General features: G+C 38.9%; 1 long non-coding RNA gene across 2 annotated transcripts; it reads left to right on the forward strand.

Annotated features, from left to right (window-relative positions):
- The first annotated feature begins 2 nt into the window (after positions 1–2).
- Positions 3–15,873, forward strand: LOC127483198 (uncharacterized). Of its 2 annotated transcripts, none has more exons than XR_011378058.1 (4): positions 3–275; positions 5,334–5,471; positions 5,779–5,959; positions 15,297–15,873. It is a non-coding gene; the product is annotated as an uncharacterized lncRNA (long non-coding RNA). The 2 variants fall into 2 exon arrangements; XR_011378057.1 differs by having other exon boundaries at positions 4–275; positions 5,776–5,959; positions 15,297–15,871.
- Positions 15,874–24,441: the final 8,568 nt, after the last annotated feature.

Genomic DNA, 24,441 nt, shown 5'->3' on the forward strand with positions numbered 1-24,441 from the left:
GGAGATGTTTTCATTGCTATGATTGATATTAGATGAAAAGACAATAGAGTCCTCCCTGATTATGAGATCAAAATTTACACCAAACATTGCAAATGTAGGAAACTCAGGATTTACCATGTTTATGTTTACAAGGGTCATGCCATCTGATAGGGAGTTAGTGTCTGTTGAAAAAGAAATTGCAGAGTTTGCTTGATACTTCATGGGCCTAGTGTCCACAGAAGAAATTCTGAATTCCATGATATTATCAGCATCAGTTTAAAGTTGCTGTCTTCCAAGTAAGTAAAAATGTCTTTTTGAGGTGAACTGTCTTCCCTTGCAATTTATGGTATTGAAGTGTCTAAGGAGGTTTTCATGGAGATGCTGGCAGTGAATGTAGCTGGAGGAAGACAATAAGTAAGAGAGACTTCAGTCCTCTTCTTTGGGAAGGGAAGCCTCATGCTTTCAGTAGGAATAACAGAAAATAAGTTAATGACCTGTTAGAGTCTTTGTTTTCTTCTTCATTGTAATTTTTACTCTTTCTTGAGTTAACGGTGAGTGTGCCAAGTTTTATAGATTCAATTTTTTGAGGAATATTTTTCTGCAGTTTTATTTCAACTCCTAAAGCAATTTATGGCTGTGAGTTAGTATCAAAACTGACCCAGAATTAAGAAGCAGAGGTGACAAATTAACTTTAAAAATTAGATTCTCAATTTCAGAGAGAGTATTTCTTAAAATGATGTTAAATTATATCAGAAATCATCATTGTGTTATAAACTTTTAGGTTAGGTGAAATGAGAATTAATGCTTTAGAATCACTCTTTCCCTTGTATTAACAGAACTAGTATTTGAGATTCAAGCACAACCAAATCCAAGGCCAGCATTACTAACTAGAGTTGTGGTTTTCAGGTCATGGACATATACATATTATCATTAGATATGGATCCAATGTCAAAATTTACAGCTTCTTCTGTTAGCTAATTAGCTTGACATAGATATATTAATATTCTCTGTATAAAGATCAGTATGGATTTTAAGATAGATATTTTTCATTTTAATGACATAGACAACTTCTCTAGAAATGTTTTTCCATCAGCGAGATGTCCCTTTGAGGGTCCAGTGTCTGTTGATATAGGAAATGCTGTCAGAATCAGAGATAGTAAAGGAAGAATCATGTTAGTAATAGGCAAAGTTATTGTTCCAAACAGAAATACTGCCATTTCTCAGGTAATAAAGGAAGTCGCAAGGTAAGGTCATTCTCTGAGTTGGATAAGTTGAAGTTTTTTTCTTTTACAATAATTTTTTTTAATCATCTAGTATTTGTGAAGCTTAATTCAAGATAAGGCATGCAGTAAACAAAAGATTTGGTGCCCTTTTAGGAGGAACTACTTTGTATACAAATGAAAGATGAATTGGTCATGAGTTATATAACTGCTGGGAGGGGGCTGGTGCTGTGGCATAGTAGGCTAAGGCTCTGCCTGTGGCACTGATGTCCCATATGGGCACCAGTTTGTGTCCTGGCTGCTCCTTTTCCAATCCAGCTCTCTGGCTGTGGCTTCAGAAAGCAGTAGAAGATGGACCAAGTGATTGGGTCCCTGCACCTGCATGGGAGACCTGAAGGAAGCTTCTAGCTCCTGGCTTTGGCTTGGCACAGCTCTGGCCATTGCAGCCATTTGGGGAGAGAACCAGTAGATGGAATACATCTCTCTCTGACTCTCCTTCTCTCTCTCTCTGTAACTCTGCCTCTTAAATAAATAAATAAATAAAATCTTTAAAAAAATAATGGCTGGAAGTTATCTTGTAAGATCTGGTATCTGCTATGTTGAATAAAATTAGAATAAGGAGCAATATATTCAGTTTCATGACCATTTAATCTCTGGGTGGCTATGTCATATGAAATGTCATCTTCATTTTACTAATTTGTCAAATAGTCTTTAATTTCAGGGATGACTTTTGTATTCACATCAACTTGATTTCCATCGGTCTAGCAGTGAGATGAAATAACATTGATTGTAGCCTAATTTTTATTTTTAAATTATATTTATTTATTTGAAATGCAAAGACACAGAAAGAAGGAGAAACAGAGACAGAGAGAAGGGGAGAGAGGCAGAAAAATGAAAGAGGGGTCATTTCTTCTGTCTGCTGGTACACTCCTCAAATGCCTGTAACAATTAGGGCCAGATGGCACCCCATCCAGGTCTTCACTGTGGGTGGCGGGAACCTAACTAGTAGGACCATCATTTGATGCCTTCCCAGGTACATTATTATCAGGAAGCTGGATCAGAAACAGTAGCAGGGACTTGACCCAACACTTTGATACCTATGTATACATATATCTATATCTATATCTATCTATCTATCTATCTATCTATCTATCTATTCCACCTCAATTTATTCTTTTCTAAGGGGAATATCATTACAATTACCTGTGTTTTTAAAATGGTTGACCTTAAAAAAAAGAAGCATGGAGTGAAACTCCTGATGAGAATGCTAGAGTTTAAGCTGTCTGATGTTGAAACTGGAGTCACATGCTCCAGGAAATACAGCTTATACTTCTCTGGCCCATTTATCACTGACATGAAAAATACTATCTGACCTAAAGACAGGGAATCAGGTTCTGTGGACAAGCTTTATTTGAAAGTAGTTTCTTTCACTGGAATATCACACTAAAGGGAACGTTTTATCTTTTCTCAGCATAATATTAAAATTGCTCCTATTGACATGCCTTTTAGAATATGCATCTTACTTTGGCAGCTGTAGCAAAAGCTTTCATCCCTAGCAATTGTCCTTTACTTGCTCTAAACGTTGACATATTTGGTTCAGTGATTATGCCTTCTTTTTAGTAGAGATGTCTTCAAGTCGATGTGGAAAAGCTTCTTTTTAAAAATTTTTATTGAAGTGAAAATGTTAAATCTGCTAATAAAAAGTGGATATTTCTCAATAAGGCCCAGGGAAGTTATTTGGCACATGTATGATTTTCAGGGATACTTGACTGGGAAGAGTCATTAGGCACAGGCTTTGAAAATGCTGATGTCATAATGGTGCCCATCATTGAGACTTTTTTGGTATGCAGAATGTCTTCAGATTCACTGGAAGAAATGTCACATGTAATTTAAAAAGAATCAACTTTAAGGAAGTGGTATCTTCTATAGACAGAAGAATTTCTCTTTTATAAAGAGCCTGTATATCTTCTGATTCTATAAATTTATTAGAAATAATAGTTATTTTCCTTAGTTGAGGTGACTATAATCATTATGAAGTCACTTAGTAAATTTATTTCAAAAACATCATTTATAAAATAATTTCCATATTCAGAAACACTAAATAAGTGAGAAGAGAGATCCCACTTGGAGAGTTGCTTAGGTCAATACCCACACTTTTGTCTTCTACTCCTCCTTTAATTGTGATGTTGGGTGCATGATTAAGGAAAATATAACCAAAGGACATGCTGTCCTGTGAAGTTGTTATTTGTTTGTTTTCAGGAATGTGGATTTAGAGGCGAGTCGGTCATGGGCCTCATATTCACTTTGCTGCTCATAGGTTCCTTAGGGATATCCTTTGGAGTAACTATTTTTAGCTGTAACTGAAGACTATCAGTCACAAGAAAGTTGTTTCTTTCAAACTTCTTGTTAGATTGTGGTCCAATAGAAATTTCGTGAAACCTAAATAATATTTTTTTTCTATCTCAACAATGGATTCATGAGTGACATTTGTGCTTTCCAAAGCTTGGAATTCAACATTTGTGTCTCTAAGCTCAGCCACATCAAATTTCAACTGAGTATTTTCTTCTACCAGGGAAATAATCTTGGTGTAATATGATGATTTTCCATTAGTAGAAATGATAGTAATCACTTCTGTGATGTAAGCACAAGTTCCTAGCCATGGAATTGTTTTCATGAGGAACAGATTTAGATGGGAAGGAATACTTGGATGTAGGAAAACTTTAATGAACTGCCCCTCAACACCAATCCATGTTGATAGTTTGATCATCAACAATTTTTCTGATTCCGTTACTGAAAGGTCAGTCTCTTTCCCTAGTGCCAAATCAAAATCACTAGGACAGGTTTGAAGGTAAAAGAAAAAGATAGTTGAATCAATTGATAGATGAGGGGGAAGTGGAATAGCACTCTCAAGAGCTAGCACCCTTGTTCAAGGAAGTTGGGCTACTGAGTCAGGGGAATCGATTGTGGGTCTGATAATAGAGCATCCTTGGAAGGTGTGCTTGATGGCTTTATCCTGAGGATAGAATAGCATGATGGTCTGCAAATCTAAGCAGCTACAAAAAGTTATTTGGGATCTGAAAGAGGCAAAGTATTGTATGGATTCCAGTGTTTCATCAGTCAGGCGGAATCCCACTCAGCCTAGAGCCCATGCTTACTGTGCCCTTTGTTATTACTCTCCCTTTACATTCTGTTACAATAAATTCAACATCCAGACATGCGGGCTGGGAGGGCCAGATTGCTTTGAAACTTTAGCTGGCTCTCTCCAGGCCACTTGCTGGAATTCACAAGGAAGTGTTATTTCTTGGTTTGAATAGAAACTCTGGTTAGTCCCGGATCAATTGTCATCAGAATATGCAAGGAAGAAGAAAAATGTATTTGGATTATCTACACAGTGAGATTTTTATTCATAAGACAAAACTTCAGGTCAGCATCTGGTACAGGGCTCATTTTCTTCTAGATAGGTGCATCATTTCACACTATTATATTAAAATTGTGATGTGATGCACTCCAAATTCAGTGGCTATATCTTTCCACTCAGAAACTTTAGCTATTTTCCTCATGTAGAAGAAACTGGGTTCACTATATTTGTTGGGAAAAAAAATGGTGATTATTTTTGAAGCCTCTGAATTTTTACCTCTGAAAGTATCAGTATAAAAAAATGTCCCTGATGACAGCAGCAGATGTCTTAGGTTTGACCCCTACAATATCACTGGAAGAGGCAGCGCAGTCAGCTCAGCTTGGGCAACAGAGTATACCAACAGGAGAGCCTGTGGAGACATTTGACTTTTAGTGTTTCATCCTTTTGAACTGTCACCTTCATTGAAGTAAGTTGAATCTGCTGGTGCAGGCTCTAGTGCTGTTGATGATAACATATTTGGGTGATATAGGTTATCCTCTCTTAAAAGTCTGGAAGATGTGGTTTCTTTTTAAGGAACATTATCAGTAAGATGAGAGTTCTGGGTAGTAGTTCCAGACATGTGGGTCTTAGCTATATTAAATTCTCTGATGGAAGGCTGGAATAGAAAGCATTATTTTTATCCTTAGTATAAATAGCAGAAGCAAACATCTTTCTCAAAAGAGAAAAGGAACTGATAGCTGTGTTGATTGTACCTTCTGTTGTTTCCACCATATAAGAAGTGCATCACTGGAAGCTGAGCTAAAGGAAAATGACCAAACCTTGAATCAGATGCTGCAGCTGCCCCTGTTTCATTGTCAGCAAAATCAGATATACTAGATGTGGTAGTGGCTGCTCTCCTAAATGTCTTGTAAATGGTAGGTGATCTATTTATCCTGAACAGGTGATAGCTATTTTTGAAAGCATGAAAGTAGTATCAGTTGTGAATGTTCTGCTTTCCACTATGCATTTTGTGTCTGGAGAAACAGAGCAATACTTTCAGTGAGAATGATGGTGTTTTCTTCACCATTTGTGATGCTTTTCTTCTATTGATGTCTTATAAGAAAAACCAGAAGGCAGTTTTTCACTGTGTCAGCTGGAAAGTGAGTATTGATATTGGCATTACTTTTTTTAGAGTAATATACGTGCTTCTTTATTAATCTACATATTTCTTCGCATGAGGAGTCATCTGGCTACAGAATTTTTGGAGAAACTCCCGGGTACTTAAACTGGAACCTGTAAACCTGAGGTGGGCTCAGCACCACAGTATTGCGAACACCATTCTTGTTGTCTAACAAACTGATGTCTTCCAACAACCATGATTCTGCGGGCCAGAGATTTGGCTGGGAAGCTCTTCCAGATTTGTGTAAGTCCTACTTGGCATCCTCCAGGGCAGCTGCTACAAATACAGTTCCAGAATGGCCTCCTCACTCACATGTCTGGTACCTCAGTGCTCCCTGGCACCAATCTCTACATGGCGTGGACTTCTCATGGTCCGGTGGTGTCAGGGCAGTTACACTGCTAAGATGGCAGCTAGCATCTAAAGGCATGTTTTCCAAGAGATAGGAGTAGAAACTGAGAGTATAAGATATGGATATTTTTCTTTTATTAAAATTTTATTTGAGGCATAGAAATTTCATGTATTTCATTTATAGAGACTCAGGAACATAGTGATGCTAACCACCCCACCCTCCCTCCCGCCCACACTCCCACCTTTGTTCTTCCCTCTCTTATTCCATTCCCATTCTTAATTTTTACAAAGATCTATTTTTAGTTACTTTTTTTCTCTAAAGGTTTATTGATTTATTTGAAAGGCACAGTTACAGAGAGGTAGAGGCAGAGAGAGAGAGATGGTCTTCCATCTACTGGTTTACTCCCCAGATGGCTGCAATGGCCAGAGCTGAGCCAATCCTAAGCCAGGAGCCAGGAGCTTCTTCCAGGTCTCCCACATGGGTACAGAGGCTCAAGGACTTGGGCCATCTTCTGCTTTCCCAGGCTACAACAGTGAGCTGGGTCAGAAGTGGAGCAGCCAAGACTCGAACCGGTGCCCAAATGGGATGCTGGCACTGCAGGCAGAGGTTTAGCCTATTATGTCACAGCGCCGACCCCTATTTTCAGTTAACTTTATACTCATAAGATTAACCCTACACTAAGTAGTGTTCAACAAATAGTATGAAGAAAAAAAACACAGTTTCTCAAAAGTTGAGACAAGGTTTGTTAAAAATCATGGAATCTCGGGGCCAGCGCTGTGGCGTAGCAGGTAAAGCCACCACTTGCAGTGCTGGCATCCCATAGGGACATTGGTTCAAGTCCAGCTGCTCCACTTCCAATCCAGCTCTCTGTTATGGCCTGGGAAAGTGGTAGAGGATGGCTCAAGTCCTTGGGCCCCTGCACCCACGTGGGAGACCTAGAGGAAGCTCTTGCCTCCTGGCTCTAGATCGGCACAGCTCCGACTGTTGCTGCCAATTGGGGAGTGAACCAGTGGATCAAAGACCTCTCTCTCTGTCTCTCTCTCTCTGCCTCTCCTTCTCTCTCTGTGTAACTGTGACTTTCAAATAAATAAATAAATCTTTAAAAAAAAATCATGGAATCTCAAAATGTCAATTTCACTCCTATAGATTACCTTTTAGGTACTCTATTAGTTACCACAGATCAGGGAAAATATATGGTATTTATCTTTTTGGGACTGGGTTATTTCACTATGCATAATGGTTTCCAGTTGTATCCATTTTGTTGCAAATGACAGGAATTTATTTTAAACAGCTGTGTAGTATTCCATAGTGTGTATATATATATATATATATATACACACACACACCCCAAATTTTCTTTATCCAATCATCAGTTGATGGACAACTGGGTTGATTCATATCTTAGCTATTGTGAATTGAGCTGCAGCTATTAGCTTTAGAGTCCTTAAAAACAATGACATCAATTTTAATGTTCTTGTTTTCCTAACTAGGAATTATAGCTTGGTAGTTTTCTTTAGCTTTGCATTCTGCCGATGTTGGTTTAGATACACTGGAGCCATAAATGTGATATATAGCATATGAGACCCATGTGTCTTGGGGAGATATCTATGTCTACTCATTTTTTTAAAAGAATCATTTCTTTTATCTCCTTATGCTGACATAGTTATGTGAGATATATTTGGAAGCATTGTCTTCAGACATAACAGTTATATGTTTATATGTGCTATAATGATTTTGCCAGTAGAGGAAAGGTCATATACCCATTCTTTAAAATAATTTTCTCTTCTGTAAAATAAATTATTTCATACTTAGAATATGTGTCTCTCTTTTTAAAATCTTTAGGCCTGAATAAATTACCTTTAAAGGTACTCACCATATCTCCCCCCCTACCCCCCAGGGGTATTGGTAGTAAGCAAAATGATAACTTGGTCAGATGGAATAATTGTTTCCTAGAGTGAAATGTTAAAATCGATATTTTTTTTCCTTTTGTGTGTAGAATATTTTCCCATAGTAGAACCTGGAACAAGTTCAGGATATTGGGAGTACCCATGAGTGCTGTTGTAGTTTATATGATCCAGTTGGGGTGTTTGTACGGGCCCTGTGGTGTTCATCAGTAGACCTGGATGCTCCATGCAGAGTTAATGTGGGATCAGCTGAAAATATTCTTCTACGTTGGGATGTGCTGGAGATTTGAAAGAAGTAACATAAAATGTAACAGTGAAAGGATCATCTTTGAGTGTACTTGTACCTCCAGAAAATGAGTGTCCTGCTTCAGGAATATAGCATTCTTTATTCATTCATTGCTGGGGAGAGCACTGGGCTCAGCTGCTGAAGGAAGGATAATTTTCCCCATGGGTGAGACAAGAACAATTTTATTTTATTGTGACTGAATTCAAGTTTAGTCTCTGAATCTTCTTGACCAGAAAGATGAACTGTGTCCTGAATCTTGTAAATGCTATTTTTAAAATGTTTTTTAATTTATTAATCTATTTTTTTGACAGGTAGAGTGGACAGTGAGAGAGAGAGACAGAGAGAAAGGTCTTCCTTTTGCCGTTGGTTCACCCTCCAATGGCCGCTGCGGCCGGCGTGCTACGGCCAGCGCATTGCGCTGATCCAAAGCCAGGAGCCAGGTGCTTCTCCTGGTCTCCCATGTGGGTGCAGGGCCCAAGCACTTGGGCCATCTTCCACTGCACTCCCGGGCCATAGCAGAGAACTGGACTGGAAGAGGAGCAACTGGGACAGAATCTGGCGCCCTGACCGGGACTAGAACCCAGTATGCCAGCGCCACAGGCGGAGGATTAGCCTATTGAGCCGCGACGCCGGCCGTAAACACTATTCTGATATTCTTCTATAGGTGTATAGGCTTTATCATAGATCTTTGAGATCTGGAATATTACAAATTGCTTTGCCTTAAGTATATGGCAAACAGGAATATAATTAAAATCATCAGTGTTTTTGCTTTTGAATTTTTTTTTGTTGTTGCGGAGGAAATGCTAGGTGAGCATTATATGTAATTCTGCCAATATTCTTTATCTCTGTGACATCAACTCTAATAGAATTGTCTTTCCCTGGAAGGTTAGGCTCATTGCCCACAGCTTTGCTGTTTTGGTCCATGTAAACAAGATTATTGAAAACTGTGTATTGTCTTCAGGTTTAGTATGTAAAACAGAAATGGATAATCTTCTGGAATGTCTGCGGCATCAAGTGTGCTGGATTGTCCTCTGCCGTAAGAGCTGTGCTATTGGTGAAGGATAGACTGGCCCTGCTTCCTCCTCGTGATCAGTGGTACTAGCTCCAAGGGGATTGTTTGCATTTGATATGGCAATGGCACTGTCAGCTACCTAGATAGTAAACTCATCCTTAGTATTTTGGTTGTATGTGTCAAGTATTGCAAACTCTGAGGTGTTATGGTCTGTTTGAAAATGAGGAAAAGCAGCAGAAGTAGACTCATACTTGTAGGTGGTCATGCATATGGGTACTGAGATATTATTTCCTCCCTCACCCCTAAAGTTATCCTGTTCTATATTATTTGAGATATGGCTGCAAAGTTAGACATTGTGGACCTGACAACAATGCTATCCTGCATAGTGTGAGAGAAAGGTAAAACATTGCTTGTTGGAACCTTTGCCTGAGTAGGATTGTCTGCTGTACTCTTGTCATAGCAAATGTAGCCCATGTCTGGTTAGCTGAAGGATTACTTGGTGAATCATCCCCAAGTGGAGAAAAGTTAATAAAACAAGCTTGGAGGATCTCTGAGTATATTCTCTCTGAAAGAGATCCAGAGAGCCTTGTTACTCCATTAATATGCCCAGAGTAGTGTCTGAATCTTCTGTAGATGCAGAATTTCAGAGAGATCACAGTGGACTTGCTAAATGTCTACTGAAAACAAAAGTGGATTGGCAGATAAATGTTGGTTTCTTTGTGTATCTTCTGAATTATACTATGTAAGAAGTATAACATTTTTGTGAGGTTCCCTTTATAGACGTTTTGATAAATAATGGAAATTACTACATTGCAATAAATTATTCAATCAGAGCCACATTGTGAATATTTCTGCTTTCTTCTTTATCTGTTAGTTGTTAATTAAGTTAAATTACACAACACTGATGGAAAAAGAGTAGGTGGTAGGTTAGGGTTAAATCCTTTTTTAAAAAAATATTTATTTACTTGAAAGTCAGAGTTACACAGAGAGAGCAGGAGAGGCGGGGGTGGGGGAGGGAGTCTTCCATCCCCTGGTTCACTCTCCAGTTGGCTGCAATGGCCAGGGCTGTGCCAATCCAAAGTCAGGAGCCAAGAGCCTCCTCCAGGTCTCCCATGCGGGTGCAGGGGCTCAAGGACTTGGGCCATCCGCTACTGCTTTCCTAGGCCATTGCAGAGAGCTGGATTGGAAGTGGAGCAACTGGGACTTGAACCAGCACCCATATGGGATGCTGGCACTGCAGCTGGCGGCTTTACCAGCTATGCTACTGGTCCGTTCCCTCAATACTTTTTATGAATAAAAATTCAGGTTTCCCACAGCAAAATGTCAGTAAAGAACCCCTTACAGTGTAAAAATTCTCATAACTTGTTTTTATTTCATTATGTAATTTTATTAATTTAATCTTATTTTTTATGCTTCACTGATCCATAAAGATTGTACTCATTTGTAGGATACTATATGATGTTTTCATAATTTAACTTTCTGTAACGGTGAAATCAGGATAAATCTATCTCTTCATGATTAATTTTTTTAAACTTTTATTTAATGAATATAAATTTCCAAAGTACAGCTTATGGATTACAATGGCTTGCCCCCCATAATGTCCCTCCCACCCGTAACCCTCCCCTTTCCCACTCCCTCTCCCCTTCCATTCACATCAAGATTCATTTTCGTTTCTCTTTATATACAGAAGATCAGTTTAGCATACATTAAGTAAAGATTTCAACAGTTTGTTCCCACACAGAAACATAAAGTGAAAAATACTGTTTGAGTACTAGTTATAGCATTAAATCTCAATGTACAGCACACTAAGGACAAAGATCCTGCATGAGGAGTAAGTGCACAGTGACTCCTGTTGTTGACTTAACAAATTGACACTCTTGTTTATGGCATCAGTAATCACACTAGGTTCTTGTCATGAGCTGCCAAGGCTATGGAAGCCCCCTGAGTTCACTGACTCTGATAATTTTTAGACAAGGCCATGGTCAAAGTGGAAGTTCTCTCCTCCCTTCAGAGAAAGGTACCCCTTCTTTGATGACCCGTTCTTTCCACTGGGATCTCACTCACGGAGATCTTTCATTTAGGTTTTTTTTTTCCCCCAGAGTGTCTTGGCTTTCCATGCCTGAAATACTCTCATGGGCTTTTCAGCCAGATCCGCATGCCTTAAGGGCTGATTCTGAGGCCAGAGTGCTGTTTAGGACATCTGCCATTCTATGGGTCTACTGTGTATCTCACTTCCCATGTTGGATCGTTCTCTCCCTTTTTGATTCTATCAGCTAGTATTTGCAGACACTATTCTTGTTTATGTGATCCCTTTGGTTCTTAGTCCTATCATTATGTTCAATTGTGAACAGAAATTGATCACTGGGACTAGTGAGATGGCATTGGTACATGCCACCTCGATGGGATTGAATTTGAATCCCCTGGTATGTTTCTAAGTCTACCGTTTGAGGTAAGTCAGCTTGAGCATGTCCCGAATTGCACATCTCTTCCCTCTCTTATTCCCACTCTTATATTTAACAGCGATCACTTTTCAGTTAAGTTTCAGCACTTAAGAAGAATTGTGTATTGAGTACAGTATTCAACCAAAAGCATTAAGTAGAACAAACAAAAAAAATACTAAGAGGGATAACATATCAAGTTGCTCATCAACAGTCAGGGTGAGGGCTGATCAAGTCACCGTTTCTCATAGTGTTCATTTCACTTTAACAGGTTTCCTTTTTGGTGCTCAGTTAGTTGTCACCTATCAGGAAGAACAAGTGGTATTTGTCCCTTTGGGATTGGCTTATTTCACTCAGCATAATGTTTTCCAAATTCCTAACAGAGATCACTTTACAGTTAAAATTTAAACACCTAAGAATAATTGTGTGTTAATTACAGAGTTCAACCAATAGTACTAGAACAAAAAAAATACTAAAATGGATAAAGTATTACATTGTACATCAACCGTCAGGACAAGAGCTGATCAGGTCACTGTTTCTCATAGTGTCCATTTCACTTCAGCAAGTTTCCCCTTTGGTGCTCAGTTAGTTGTCGCCGATCAGGGAGAACATATGATATTTGTCCCTTTGCGACTGGCTTAATTCACTCAGCATGATGGTTTCCAAATTCCTCCATCTTGTTGCAAATGACAGGGTTTCACTGTTTTTGACTACTGTATAGTATTCTATAGAGTACATGTCCCATAATTTCTTTATCCAGTCTACTGTTGATGTGCATTTTGGTTGGATCCAGGCCTTAGCTATTGTGAATTGAGCTGCAATAAACATTAATGTGCAGACAGCTTGTTTGTTTGCCAATTTCGTTTCCTTTGGGTAAATTCCAAGGAGTGGGATGGTTGGGTTGAATGGTAGGGTTATATTCAGGTTTCTGAGGAATCTCCAGACTGACTTCCATCGTGGCTTAACCAGTTTGCATTCCCATCAACAGTGGGTTAGTGTCCCTTTATCCCCACATCCTCTCCAGCATCTATTGTTGGTAGATTTCTGAATGTGAGCCATTCTAACTGGGGTGAGGTGGAACCTCATTGTGGTTTTGATTTTCATTTCCCTGATTGCTAGTGATCTTGAACATTTTTTCATGTGTCTGTTGGCCATTTGGATTTCCTCTTTTGAAAAATGTCTATTGAGGTCCTTGGCCCATCTCTTAAGTGGGTTGTTTGTTTTGATCTAGTGGAGTTTCTTGATCTCTTTGTAGATTCTGGTTATGAACCCTTTATCAGTTGCATAGTTTGCAAATATATTTTCCCATTCTGTCAGTTGTCTCTTCACTTTCCTGACTGTTTCTTTTGCAGTACAGAAACTTATCAATTTGATGCAATCCCAAATGTTAATTTTGGCTTTTACTGCCTGTGCTTCTGGGGTGTTTTCCAAGAAGTCATTTCTGGTACCTATATCTTGCAGGGTTTTTTCCAATGCTCTCTAATAACTTGATGGTGTCAGGTCGTAGATTTAAGTCTTTAATCCATGTTTAGTGAATTTTTGTGTAAGGTGAAAGGTAGGGGACTTGCTTCATGATTCTGCACGTGGAAATCCAATTTTCCCAGCACCATTTATTGAATAGACTGTCCTTACTCCATGGATTGGTTTTGGATCCTTGATCAAATATAAGTTGGCTGTAGATGTTTGGGTTGATTTCTGGTGTTTCTATTCTGTTCCATTGGCCTATCCATCTGTTTCTGTACCAGTACCATGCTGTTTTGATTACAACTGCCCTGTAGTATGTCCTAAAATCTGGTATTGTGATGCCTCCGGCTTTGTTTTTGTTGTACAAGATTGCTTTAGCTATTCGAGGTCTCCTGTGTCTCCATATGAATTTCAGCACCATTTTTCCAGATCTGAGAAGAAGGTCTTCGGTATCTTGATTGGTATTGCATTGAATGTATAAATTGCTTTTGGGAGAATGGACATTTTGATGATGTTGATTCTTCCAATCCATGAGCATGGAAGATTTTTCCATTTCTTGGTATCCTCTTCTATTTCTTTCTTTAAGGTTTTGTAATTTTCATCGTAGAGATCTTTAATGTCCTTGTTTAAGTTTATTCCAAGGTATTTGATTAATTTTTAAAAGAAAATTTATAAATAGTAAATAAAACAAAATATAAGGATGTTATGTTTAGCAAAATATTCTTTCTTCATTATATGTAAACTAATGATCTAAATCAGTTGTCCCTCTGCTTAATTTTTAGTTGTGTCTTTTAAAAACTTTTTAAAAGATTTATTTAATTATTTGAAAGTCAGAATTACACAGAGAGAGGAGAGGCAGAAGCGGGGAGGGGGGGTCTTCCATCCAATGGTTCACTCCCCAACTGGCCGCAAAGACCGGAGCTGCGCTGATCCGAAGCCAGGAGCCAGGAGTCTCCTCCAGGTCTCCCATGTGGGTACAGGGGCCCAAGGCCCTGGGCCATCCTCCACCACTTTCCGAGGCCACATCAGAGATCTGGATTGGAAGTGGAGCAGCCGGGTCTTGAACTGGTGCCCAAATGGTATGCCGGCACCACAGGTCAGGGCTTTAACCTGCTGTGCCATTGTGCTGGCCCCAATTTTTAGTTCTGAAAGGATACTGAATTCTAGATATAGGATTTTGGATTTTTCTGGAAAGTAAGCCACAAAATTTAAGATGGTCATAGTCAAGATTAGGAACTTGATCTTGTATTATTGTTTATTCCCTGCCAGTAAGGTGCAAATTGTAATAATAATTTTTAGAATATTAGAAGCAGTTTGTTTTACTATCATTGATATTAACTAAAATACCAATTTAAGAAGAAAAATACAGTGTCTAAGTATTTCTAGTACATTGTTACAAATTATATTACATGGATGAAGTGCTCTGTTTGCTAGGGCTGAAGGCATTTAATCAGTTAAAATAGAAAGAATTTTGGCTGTTTTCTACAGTTTAGCAGTACCATGGAATAAACAATATAGCAAGTACAGTTTGGACAAACTGCTGTGAGAATTTCATCATATAAACTCTTATTTTCATGTTAATAATTATTATATAATTTGTTACATTTTGAGAGATAATTTAGACAAAAATCAACTTAATGCACATATATTCTTTCAGAGTTTTAAAATTCCATCCAAGTAGATCCTCTACCAAAATAGTTAGATGAAAAGAATAAGTTCTAGTGTTCTACAGTATCGTGAGATCCTCTATGTATGTTTTGTGAGTAATAAAGGAGAGAAGTTCAATAAAATAGTGAGTGATAGAGAGATGGAAATTTTAATAACCTTGATTTTATTAGTACACATAATATACATATATTGAAACAGAAAACTGTACCTCAGAAAAATATACCATTATGATGTGTTAATTAACAATTTAAAATGCTTAGGAAATTTAAAGTACCTACCCTGGTTTGATCATCATGCATTGTGTATATGTATTGAAGTATTACACTACATATATATCCCACAAAATTGTATAACAAAAATAATTGAAATTAGGGGTGTGAAGAAAGAATAACTTCAAACATTCTGATTTATTCAAGCATTTACCTTGTAAACATGTTTTTCTGTTTGGCTGACTTCTAGGTTAAACTTTTGATGAAACCTGCTTCTTCCAGCAATGTGTGAAGATGAAATCCATGCTGCGAGGCACAAATCTAAGACAGACAGACTCTCATTTCTACTCCTTTAATACGGTGGGGAAGAGAAAAAAGTATCACATCTAAGGGATTGCTTTTGAGTCAATCTCAAACATTTACTATTTGTTGGATTCTTCACTTAGTGAAGGGTTAAGCTTGTGATTATGAAATAAACTGAAAGTACATCAGTGTAAAATTTAAAAGAAAAAATAAGACATGAAGGAGGAAGGCAGGTGGGAGCATGGGCTGGAGGGAGTGTATAGTGGAAGTATCACTATGCTCCTAAATCTGAATATATAAAAATACATAAAATTTGTTCACCTTATATAAGTAAAAAAAATAAGAAAGATGCATTTTTTTTTCTAATAAAAATAGAGAGGAAAGGAGAGGGAGTGTCCTTTTTTGTGCATGTATCTTAGCTTATCTTCAAACTGGGCAAGGCTCATATTTTAAATCATGTAAACCCTAAAAATTAAATCTGTGGTTTCTTATATTTTTCCTATTTTCCTTTTTATAAAGTAAAAATTTTTCTTCTAATTCCATAGCAGAATTTTAATTCACTGTAATAGAAGTTTTTATACATTGCAATTTATTATTTATTTGGTAATTCACCCTTACAGGATACAGTTTTCTTAAGGACAATATTATGTTTGGTTGAGTGTTTGAAAAATATTTTAAAATATAGGAGAAATTTTTAAAAATTATATGGCCTCAGTTAATCTTTTTATTCTTTTCAACAAGATTTAGGTAGATACCATGCTAGACTTTCAAGTATTTAATGCCCTCAGTAAACTTAATAGTGGCTCATATAACCAGTACTCAGTTACTTAAACTAATTATCTATTTACATGGAATCAACCCAGATATGTCTTCTAGTATCAAGTCTGTGGATTCTGGTTTCTGTGATTGGTCCTCTGGTTTACTAGCTGGTGCTTATTAACGTTAAGCCCCTATCCTCCCAAAGAAACTGGGAGATAGAGGCACTACCTACCCTGATGATTACATTTCAAAAGGATGGCTCCCAGGTGCCCCCTCCTTTTTATAATTTATTTATTTGTTTCCAAAGAGTTACAGAGAGGAAGGAGGGGGAGAGAGTGGGAGAGGGAGAGAGAGAGGTCCATATTCCATCTTCTGGTTCACTCCCCAGATAGCCACTATGGCCAGGGCTGAGCCAGGCTGAAGCCAGGAGCCAGGAGCTTTATCCAGGTCTCCCACATTGGTGGCAGAGGCTCAAGCACTTGGGCCATCCTCTGCTGCTTTCCCCAGGCCATTAGCAGGGAGCTGGATGGGAAGTGGAGAGGCTGGGATGTGAACCAGTGCCCATATGGGTGCAGGCATTGCAGGTGGCAGCTTTACACACTAAGCCATGTCACAACACCAGCCCCTGACTCCCAGATCCTTAAGAAAGACACTGATGGGTTATAAAGCTGACAAAAGACTTGTACAAAGATTTACATCTCAAAAAGGTGAAGAACAAATGTGTAACTCCAAGTGTTCTAAAGAAATACTGTAAGAGTGATGTCAGAGGTATAGAATCTGTAAGAAGCCTATCTAAAGTGCAATGTGCTAGAAACATGAAGACCTTTGACAACTGTACATTTAAGTATTGCTAATTACTGGGAGCTTTTTAGAGGGGTAGCCATATGATTCTTTTGATTCATTTACAAACACGTGGGGATAACAAAATGTATACAGACTACAAATGAGCTTCAAAATGATTTATTGAACAAAAGCTGAAGCGGTAAAAATAAACTCATTGAAAAACATGAGAGATTGAAAGAAGAATTTCTAGAGTGGTCTCATTTCTGAAAAGGGACAATGGTAAACTCCTGAAGCAATACTGCCAATGATAGTGATAGAAGTTTCATATGGGGGCATATGAGGACCCAGGAATAGAAAATTAATTCATACAGTCTAGTTGTTTTTAATATTGTATTTTGTATTTCTTATATCAAATTAACCCATTCTGTATAATCTTCCAGCAGCCCTGTCTTATTTTCTAGACATATTGCTCTATCTTCAAGTGAAACATTTGGTTACATATTTTATGTTTAGAGGAAAGCACATCTGGTTAGCTACACTGATGGCCTTGTCCATTGTTACTGCTTCCCACTGACAACAACCACAACAAAACCTTCTACAAAATTTGAAAGGCAGTGTGTTCCAACAATCCTTTCTCAGAAATGGTTCTAGATATGCCGTTTATGCTAGATTATGTTTCTATAATCTGGACTTGTTCTTTATCATATTGTATATTCATGTGTACACAATATTCTGAATTCTGTTTTGTTCTCCATGGATTTTATTAATAGTAATATTATGTCTTTATTATTTAAATATGAATGTAGTGGCTTAACTCTTGCTATAGTTTGTCAGTTCTTGAGTATGGCTCATGCCTTCTGGTGTTTAATTTCCCTTTCTGAAATACCTTCTAGGCAAGTTTTTCATGTGACCTCATCAGACTTCCCTTGACTTCCCAATGGCTTTGTTAAAAAATATAATTTCTGGGGGCTGGTGTTGTGATAAAGTGTGTAAGGCCACTGCCTGCAATGCTGGCATCCCACATAGGCACCAGTTCATGTCCTGGCTGCTTCACTGTCAATCCCAATCCCTGTTTATGGCCTGGGAAAAGCAGCAGAAGATGGCCCAAGTGTTTTGGCCCCTACTACCCATGTGGGAGGCAAAGATGAAGTTACTGGCTCCTGGCTTTAACCTGGCCCAACCCTGGTCTTTGCTGTCATCTGGGGATTAAACCAGCAGATGAAAGATTTCTCTTGCTCGCTCGCTCTCGCTCTCGCTCTCGCTTTTGCTCTCTTTGTGTAACTCTGACTTTCAAAAATACATCTTTATATATATAAATGTCTAGAGTGGTAGGACCAAGTAAAACCTTTTCTTTTCTTTTTAAATTGCTTTTTCTTTTGGTAAAAGAAGCCAAGTGATTTTGATTCAACTATTTACTAAACTATCTTCTGGGGTCACTATTCTGGAGTTCTAAGCTTTCTGACATTTCACTGAATTATGAAAATATTTGAAATCTCATCTGACTTTGCCACCATGTCTTCTGAATTTGAGTATACATCCTATACCTCTGTGTTCTTACATGTAAAAGGAAAGAAAGCCTGCTCTCTTTCATAGCATTGCAAAATCAAAGCTTAGTTAGATGAGGAGTAATTGACTAATTTGCAGTTGTGCTCAAAACAGCTGTTGAATCATTGGTGGCAGAGGTGGTAGCTGTGCCGCTGGTGGATGTGTTCACCCCTGCGGTGCTCTCATTCACCAGAGTTGTAGTTGCAAGGGTTGAAGATGCAGGTTCAGCAGTAGAAGAAGCAGCTTCAAGGGTTGAAGTGGTGGCCCCTCGTTCAGTTGTTTGGGTACCACCTGCAAGAGTGCTCAGAGTAGCTGTTGAATCATTGGTGACAGAGGTGGTAGCTGTGCTGCTGGTGGTTTCCACCCCTGAAGTGCTCTCATTCACCAGAGTTGTAGTTGCAAGGGTTGATGACCCAGGTTCAGCAGTAGAGGAAGCAGCTTCAGGGGTTGAAGTGGTAGTGCCTTGTTTAGTTGTTTCAGCAGTGCCTCCCTCAGTTGTGCTCCCAGAAGCTGTGGAATCATTGGTGGCCGAGGTGACAGCTGTGCTGCTAGTGGTTGATTGTGCTCCTGGGGTGGAAGAGGCTGCTACTGTCATGGCAATTGTTTCCACAGGTGTAGTGGTGGAGGAGGCAGCAGCTGTGGTAGGGCCAGTGGATGTGAAGTCTGCTCTTGAGCTTGTAAAGTCAGTGGCACCAGTTGTGATCCCATCAGGTAGTGTTGTGGTGGTAGATATGGTGCTTGTATCGTCTGTAAACCTACTGGTTTTCTCAGTTGTTAGGGCAATAGTTTCTTTTCTTTGAGTTGTGGTCTTATCCACCCATGTGACAGCAACACTTGATGTGGCAGCAATGGCAGTATTAAATACACTGGTGTTTGTCAAACTTGGTGCAACTGTTGTTGTGGTGTCTAGTGTGGTTGTGGCAGAAACAGAAGCAGAAGTTCCAGGTATTTCTGTGGTAGCAGACACAAGAGTTGTAGCAGCACTGGCTGATAACAAGGTGGAGCTACTGGTGATGGCACTAATCCCTGGGGTTGTGGAAGGCATTGCTGTCATTGCTGGAGCCAGTTTGGAAGTTGTAGCAGCAGCGGTTGGGGCAGCAATGGCAGGAGCTGTGGTTCTTGTGTTTGCTGAAGTTGTAAAGGCAGCTTGCATGGTGGAATCATCTATGTCTGGGTAGGTGGTGTCTTCTGTTGTGTTTGTGTCAGTTTCTAAGTCCTCTGTGGTAAAATCAGGTGCAGTGGTGGAGGCCAAGGTAGAGAGAGTTGGGGAGCCAGCCGCTGGTTTTGTGAAGGTTGTGGCAGTGGATGCAGCAGGCTTCTGGGTTGTGGATTCCAGCGAAGGTGCCTCTGAGGCCAGTACAGATACTCGGGCTGTCGCGGTGAAGGCAGGCTCTGGGGATGCAGCACTTGTTGCTGAGGTAATGACTGATGTCAATAGAATTGTGGTGGCAGTCAGTGTGGGTAGAGTTCCAGGTGTCTTGATTGTTGCATCTGATCCCTTAGTGGTAGTGGCAGTTGTACTTGTGGCAGCTGACATAGATGTTTTGCTGTTCCATGCAGTACTAGTAATAGTGGCAAGCTTAGGAGTAGTTTCAGGTGGAGTAGTGATTGCACTGGTTGAGGTAGAAGCTAAGCCAGTTGGTTTAGATGTGGTTCCTGCAGTACTTGTCTGAGGTTTTGGTGTACAACAGGGTGGCTTATGAGACACATTAGGGTGTTGATGGTGATGCTGCTGTTCTGGGTGTTGTGGGGTACTTGGACATGGTCTTGATGGGAGTGGGCATGATTGGTAGGCCTTCAGCGGGAACTTGCGTGGTGGCTTTGGTCGTGGACAAGGACGTTTATTATGATGATAAGGATATTTATCAAATCGGCATGAACGAGATTTTAATGGAAAAGAAGCATGAGATTGTGATGGAAGTGGTTTTTTGATTTTCTGGAAAGATTCCTTTTTCCTTCTTGGATACTTTTTCTGTGAAGCTTGAACAGATTTAGATCCTTGTAGTTTAGATGATTTTTTGGCATGTGTAGATTTTCTTTTTTTGGATTGTTTCTTATTTTTTTTTGGTGAGGGAGGTGGTGTTTTCACCCCTTGAAGAGATTTAAACTGACTCATGTCCTTAGAAGATTTAGACAGTGTAGTTATAGATTTACTTAGCTTTTTATTTGCTGTTGTAGATGTGGACTGTCTTTTTTTATTTGGTTTTGCAGATGTGTTTGCAAGGTGTGTTTTTGCAGTCTTTATACCTGATGTAGGCCTTTTCAGTTTTCTGACAGCTATAGATTTGTTTTGGATTTCCTTGTTGGCTTGAGATCCTTTTGGAACTACTAGAGTAGAGTTAGGCTGATGGAATAATTTTTTTGATGATATTGATGACCATTTCTTACTGTCTTTTAGAGTATTGACAGTTTTTCCAGTTGTTTTTAGCTTTGCTGGTGACTGATTTAGTTGTTTCTCAGTTGATTTAGACAAAGCTGCCTTTGTAGATGATGATTTATTTGGTCCTTTTTGGAGTACATTTTTATCTGTTTTATAATTTGGAATTTTCTTCTTGGATGAAGTTTTTTGGGGGACTCCCTCAACTATTGTTTCCTGACTCAGCTTTTTCTGGGCAGATGAAGACAGAGTTCCTTTAGATTGATTTTGTCCTCTCTTAGGGGTTGAAGAGGTTTTAGGGGAATCTTTTATTGTTATAGATTTTGATAATTGGGTTTTAGGTGATATGGAGGCGGCTTTCCTAGAAGATTTGAGAGATTTCATCATAGGTACACTTGTTTGGAGAGCTGCTCTACTTGGGAGTTGTTTTGACTGCTTCTTGACAGTTGCATGCAGATTTTGGCTTTGTGGTGGTTGGAAAGATTTCTGTCGTATACTTGATGACCTAGAATTTGAGTAGAGCTTGCTGGCTGCTTTGTTCTTTGATTTTTGAGTATTGAAACTTGGCAAGGGATCCTTTTGGGGGAGTGCCTGGAGAGGTGAAACAGAGGCACGGGAATGAACTTGAGGTTTCCTAATGAGCTGGGTGGATGGAATTTTGCTTCGTGATGTTCTGGCAGGGAAGCTTTGGATTGGTCGACTGTTGACTGTCTTTCCTAGTGTGTGGTGCTGTGATTGCTGAGTTTCGCTGAACTGCAGGGAGAGAGAATAGAAGGTATCACCGAATGAGATGTTGAGTCAATTATTACTCTGCATATTCATTTTAGTTATAGATTTGTACAGCTCTTTAGACTGGAAGGTATATTGGTTTTTACTATGTTTTAATTTAGAACAAATTGCAATATAAATTAAAGCTAGAGCAACGTGGCAGAATAGGAAATTTCAGGCTTCATTCCCCGCTTACAGAAATTTCAACTGGCAGCTATCTACAAATTGTTAACATCTTTATGAAAACCCCAATACTTGGAAACAAGCTGGAGGTACTCACATGATCCGCAGAACTGAATGGAAACTGAATTAGAAGGGTACAAGGAATGGTTTCACTTGAAACATGTTCCCTCTCCCCCTCTCTCAAGTCAATACAGAAAGGATTTCTCTGTGAGGTAAGGCTGAAGCACTGGGAATAATGACATGCCTTGACTACCTGGGATCCAGTAGAAACAGAAAAGAGGCAGAACTCACAATTACCAAGGTATAGATCTTGGTGGTATCTCTGTGTTCCTACCAGCTATTGTGCCTGATCAGAGCAGGAGAAGAAAGCAGAAGGAGAAAAAAACCCTGCCAACTGAAAATACATAGCTTGGTGAATATGTCTATCAGAAATGAAAACTTTCCTAGAAAAAAAATCGTGAGATTATCGCCATTAAACTTTCCTTACAGGACTTGTTAAACGAAGTTCTATAAGATGAAAGAAAAGGCTATGAATTAATGACATAGAACTTATAAAGAACAAAACTCAGTGATCTAAGTAATACAGAGGCATATTCAGAATGTGACATGTAAAGCACTTCCCCCTAAGAATGAATATTAAAAGTAAAAAGCTAATAAATGACAATTACAGCTAAAATAAATTATCAGGGAATACACACTAAAATTTTGTGAATTTTGATATAAAAATGAAATAAAATGAGGGGTGAAGAAATGTAGAGTTGTACAAAATCACAGTGAAGTAATCATTTTAAAATAGACTACTTTTAAGTATAAGATGTTTAAGCCTCATAATAATCACAAAGCAAAAAATCTATAGTAGAAGCACAAAATAAAATTAGAAAGGGATCCAAATATACCAGTACAGAAGGCATCAATCCATAAGGGTAAGACAAGAAGAGAAGAGAAAAACTATCTACAATCCAATCAGAAAACAAGAAAAGGGAAATAGTAAATCCTTACCTCTCAACACTTAATTTGAAGGTAATTAGATTAAATTATCCAACAAAAGACATAGAGTGACTGAATGGATTAAAAAGCAGGACTCAACTATATGCTCTCCATAACAAACTCACCCTACTTTCAACACCACACATAGAGGAAGTAAAGGAATGGAGAAAAGATATTCATAATAAATGAAAGCCAAAAGGGAGAAGGGATTAATTATTATCTTATTATATTTTAAGTTAAAAACTATAAATAGAGACAAGGAAGCACATTATAGAATGATAAAGGGGTCAACTTATCAAGAAGATATAAAAATTATAAATGTGTGTGCACCCAACATTAGATTCCTAAGTATATAAAACTATTAATATGAAGAGATTTCAAAAAGTTTATGGAAGATGGAATTAAAATATCCGCATATTTTTTCTGAATTTATTGAAGATCTCATTTATTTTAAGGGAGAGATGGATCACAATACAATAATAGTAGGGAGTTTCAACATCCCATTTTCAACAATGGACAGATCATTCAGAAAGAAAATTAATAAGAAATCAATCATTGGACTTAACAACTTTAGACCAAATGGACCTAACAGATATTTACAAAACATTCCATCCAATAGCAACAGAATATACATTCTTTTTTATTTTTATTTTTTTATTTTTTGTGCCAGACAGAGTTAGTGTGAGAGAAAGACAGAGAGAAAGGTCTTCCTTCCGTTGGTTCACTCCCCTAATGGCCGCCACAGCTGGTGCTGTGCGGATCTGAAGCCAGGAGCCAGGTGCTTCCTCCTGGTCTCCCATGCTGGTGCAGGGACCCAAACACCTGGGCCAACCTCTGCTGCCTCCCGAGCCACAGCAGAGAGCTGGACTGAAAGAGGAGCAACCGGACTAGTACCTGGTGCCCCAACCGGGACTAGAACCCGGGGTGCCGGTGCCACAGGTGGAGGATTAGCCAAGTGAGCCATGGTACCGGCCAATAATATACATTCTTTTGAAATACACATGCAACATTCTCCAGGACTGATTATATATTATTAGGCCACAAAACAAGTCAGGATATTTAAGAAGACAAACTATGTCACCTATGTTTTCTGACCACAATGGAACTATAAATCAATAACAGGAAGAAAAGCAACATGCTTCTGAACATCACCTCACTCCAGCTAGAATGGCTCACATGCAGAAATCTACCAACAATAGATGCTGGAGAGGATGTGGGGAAAAAGGGACACTAACCCACTGTTGGTGGGAATGCAAATTGGTTAAGCCACTATGGAAGTCAGTTTGGAGATTCCTCAGAAACCTGAATATAACCCTACCATTCAACCCAGCCATCCCACTCCTTGGAATTTACCCAAAGGAAATTAAATTGGCAAACAAAAAGCTGTCTGCACATTAATGTTTATTGCAGCTCAATTCACAATAGCTAAGACCTGGAACCAACCCAAATGCCCATCAACAGTAGACTGGATAAAGATTATGGGACATGTACTCTATAGAATACTATACCGCAGTCAAAAACAACGAAACCCGGTCATTTGTAACAAGATGGAGGAATTTGGAAAACATCATGCTGAGTGAATTAAGCCAGTCGCAAAGGGACAAATATCATATGTTCTTCCGGATTGGCGACAACTAACTGAGCACCAAAGGGGAAACTTGTTGAAGTGAAATGGACACTATGAGAAACA

This window comes from Oryctolagus cuniculus, chromosome 8 (assembly GCF_964237555.1).
Source record: "Oryctolagus cuniculus chromosome 8, mOryCun1.1, whole genome shotgun sequence".
NCBI classification, from domain to species: Eukaryota; Metazoa; Chordata; class Mammalia; order Lagomorpha; family Leporidae; genus Oryctolagus; species Oryctolagus cuniculus.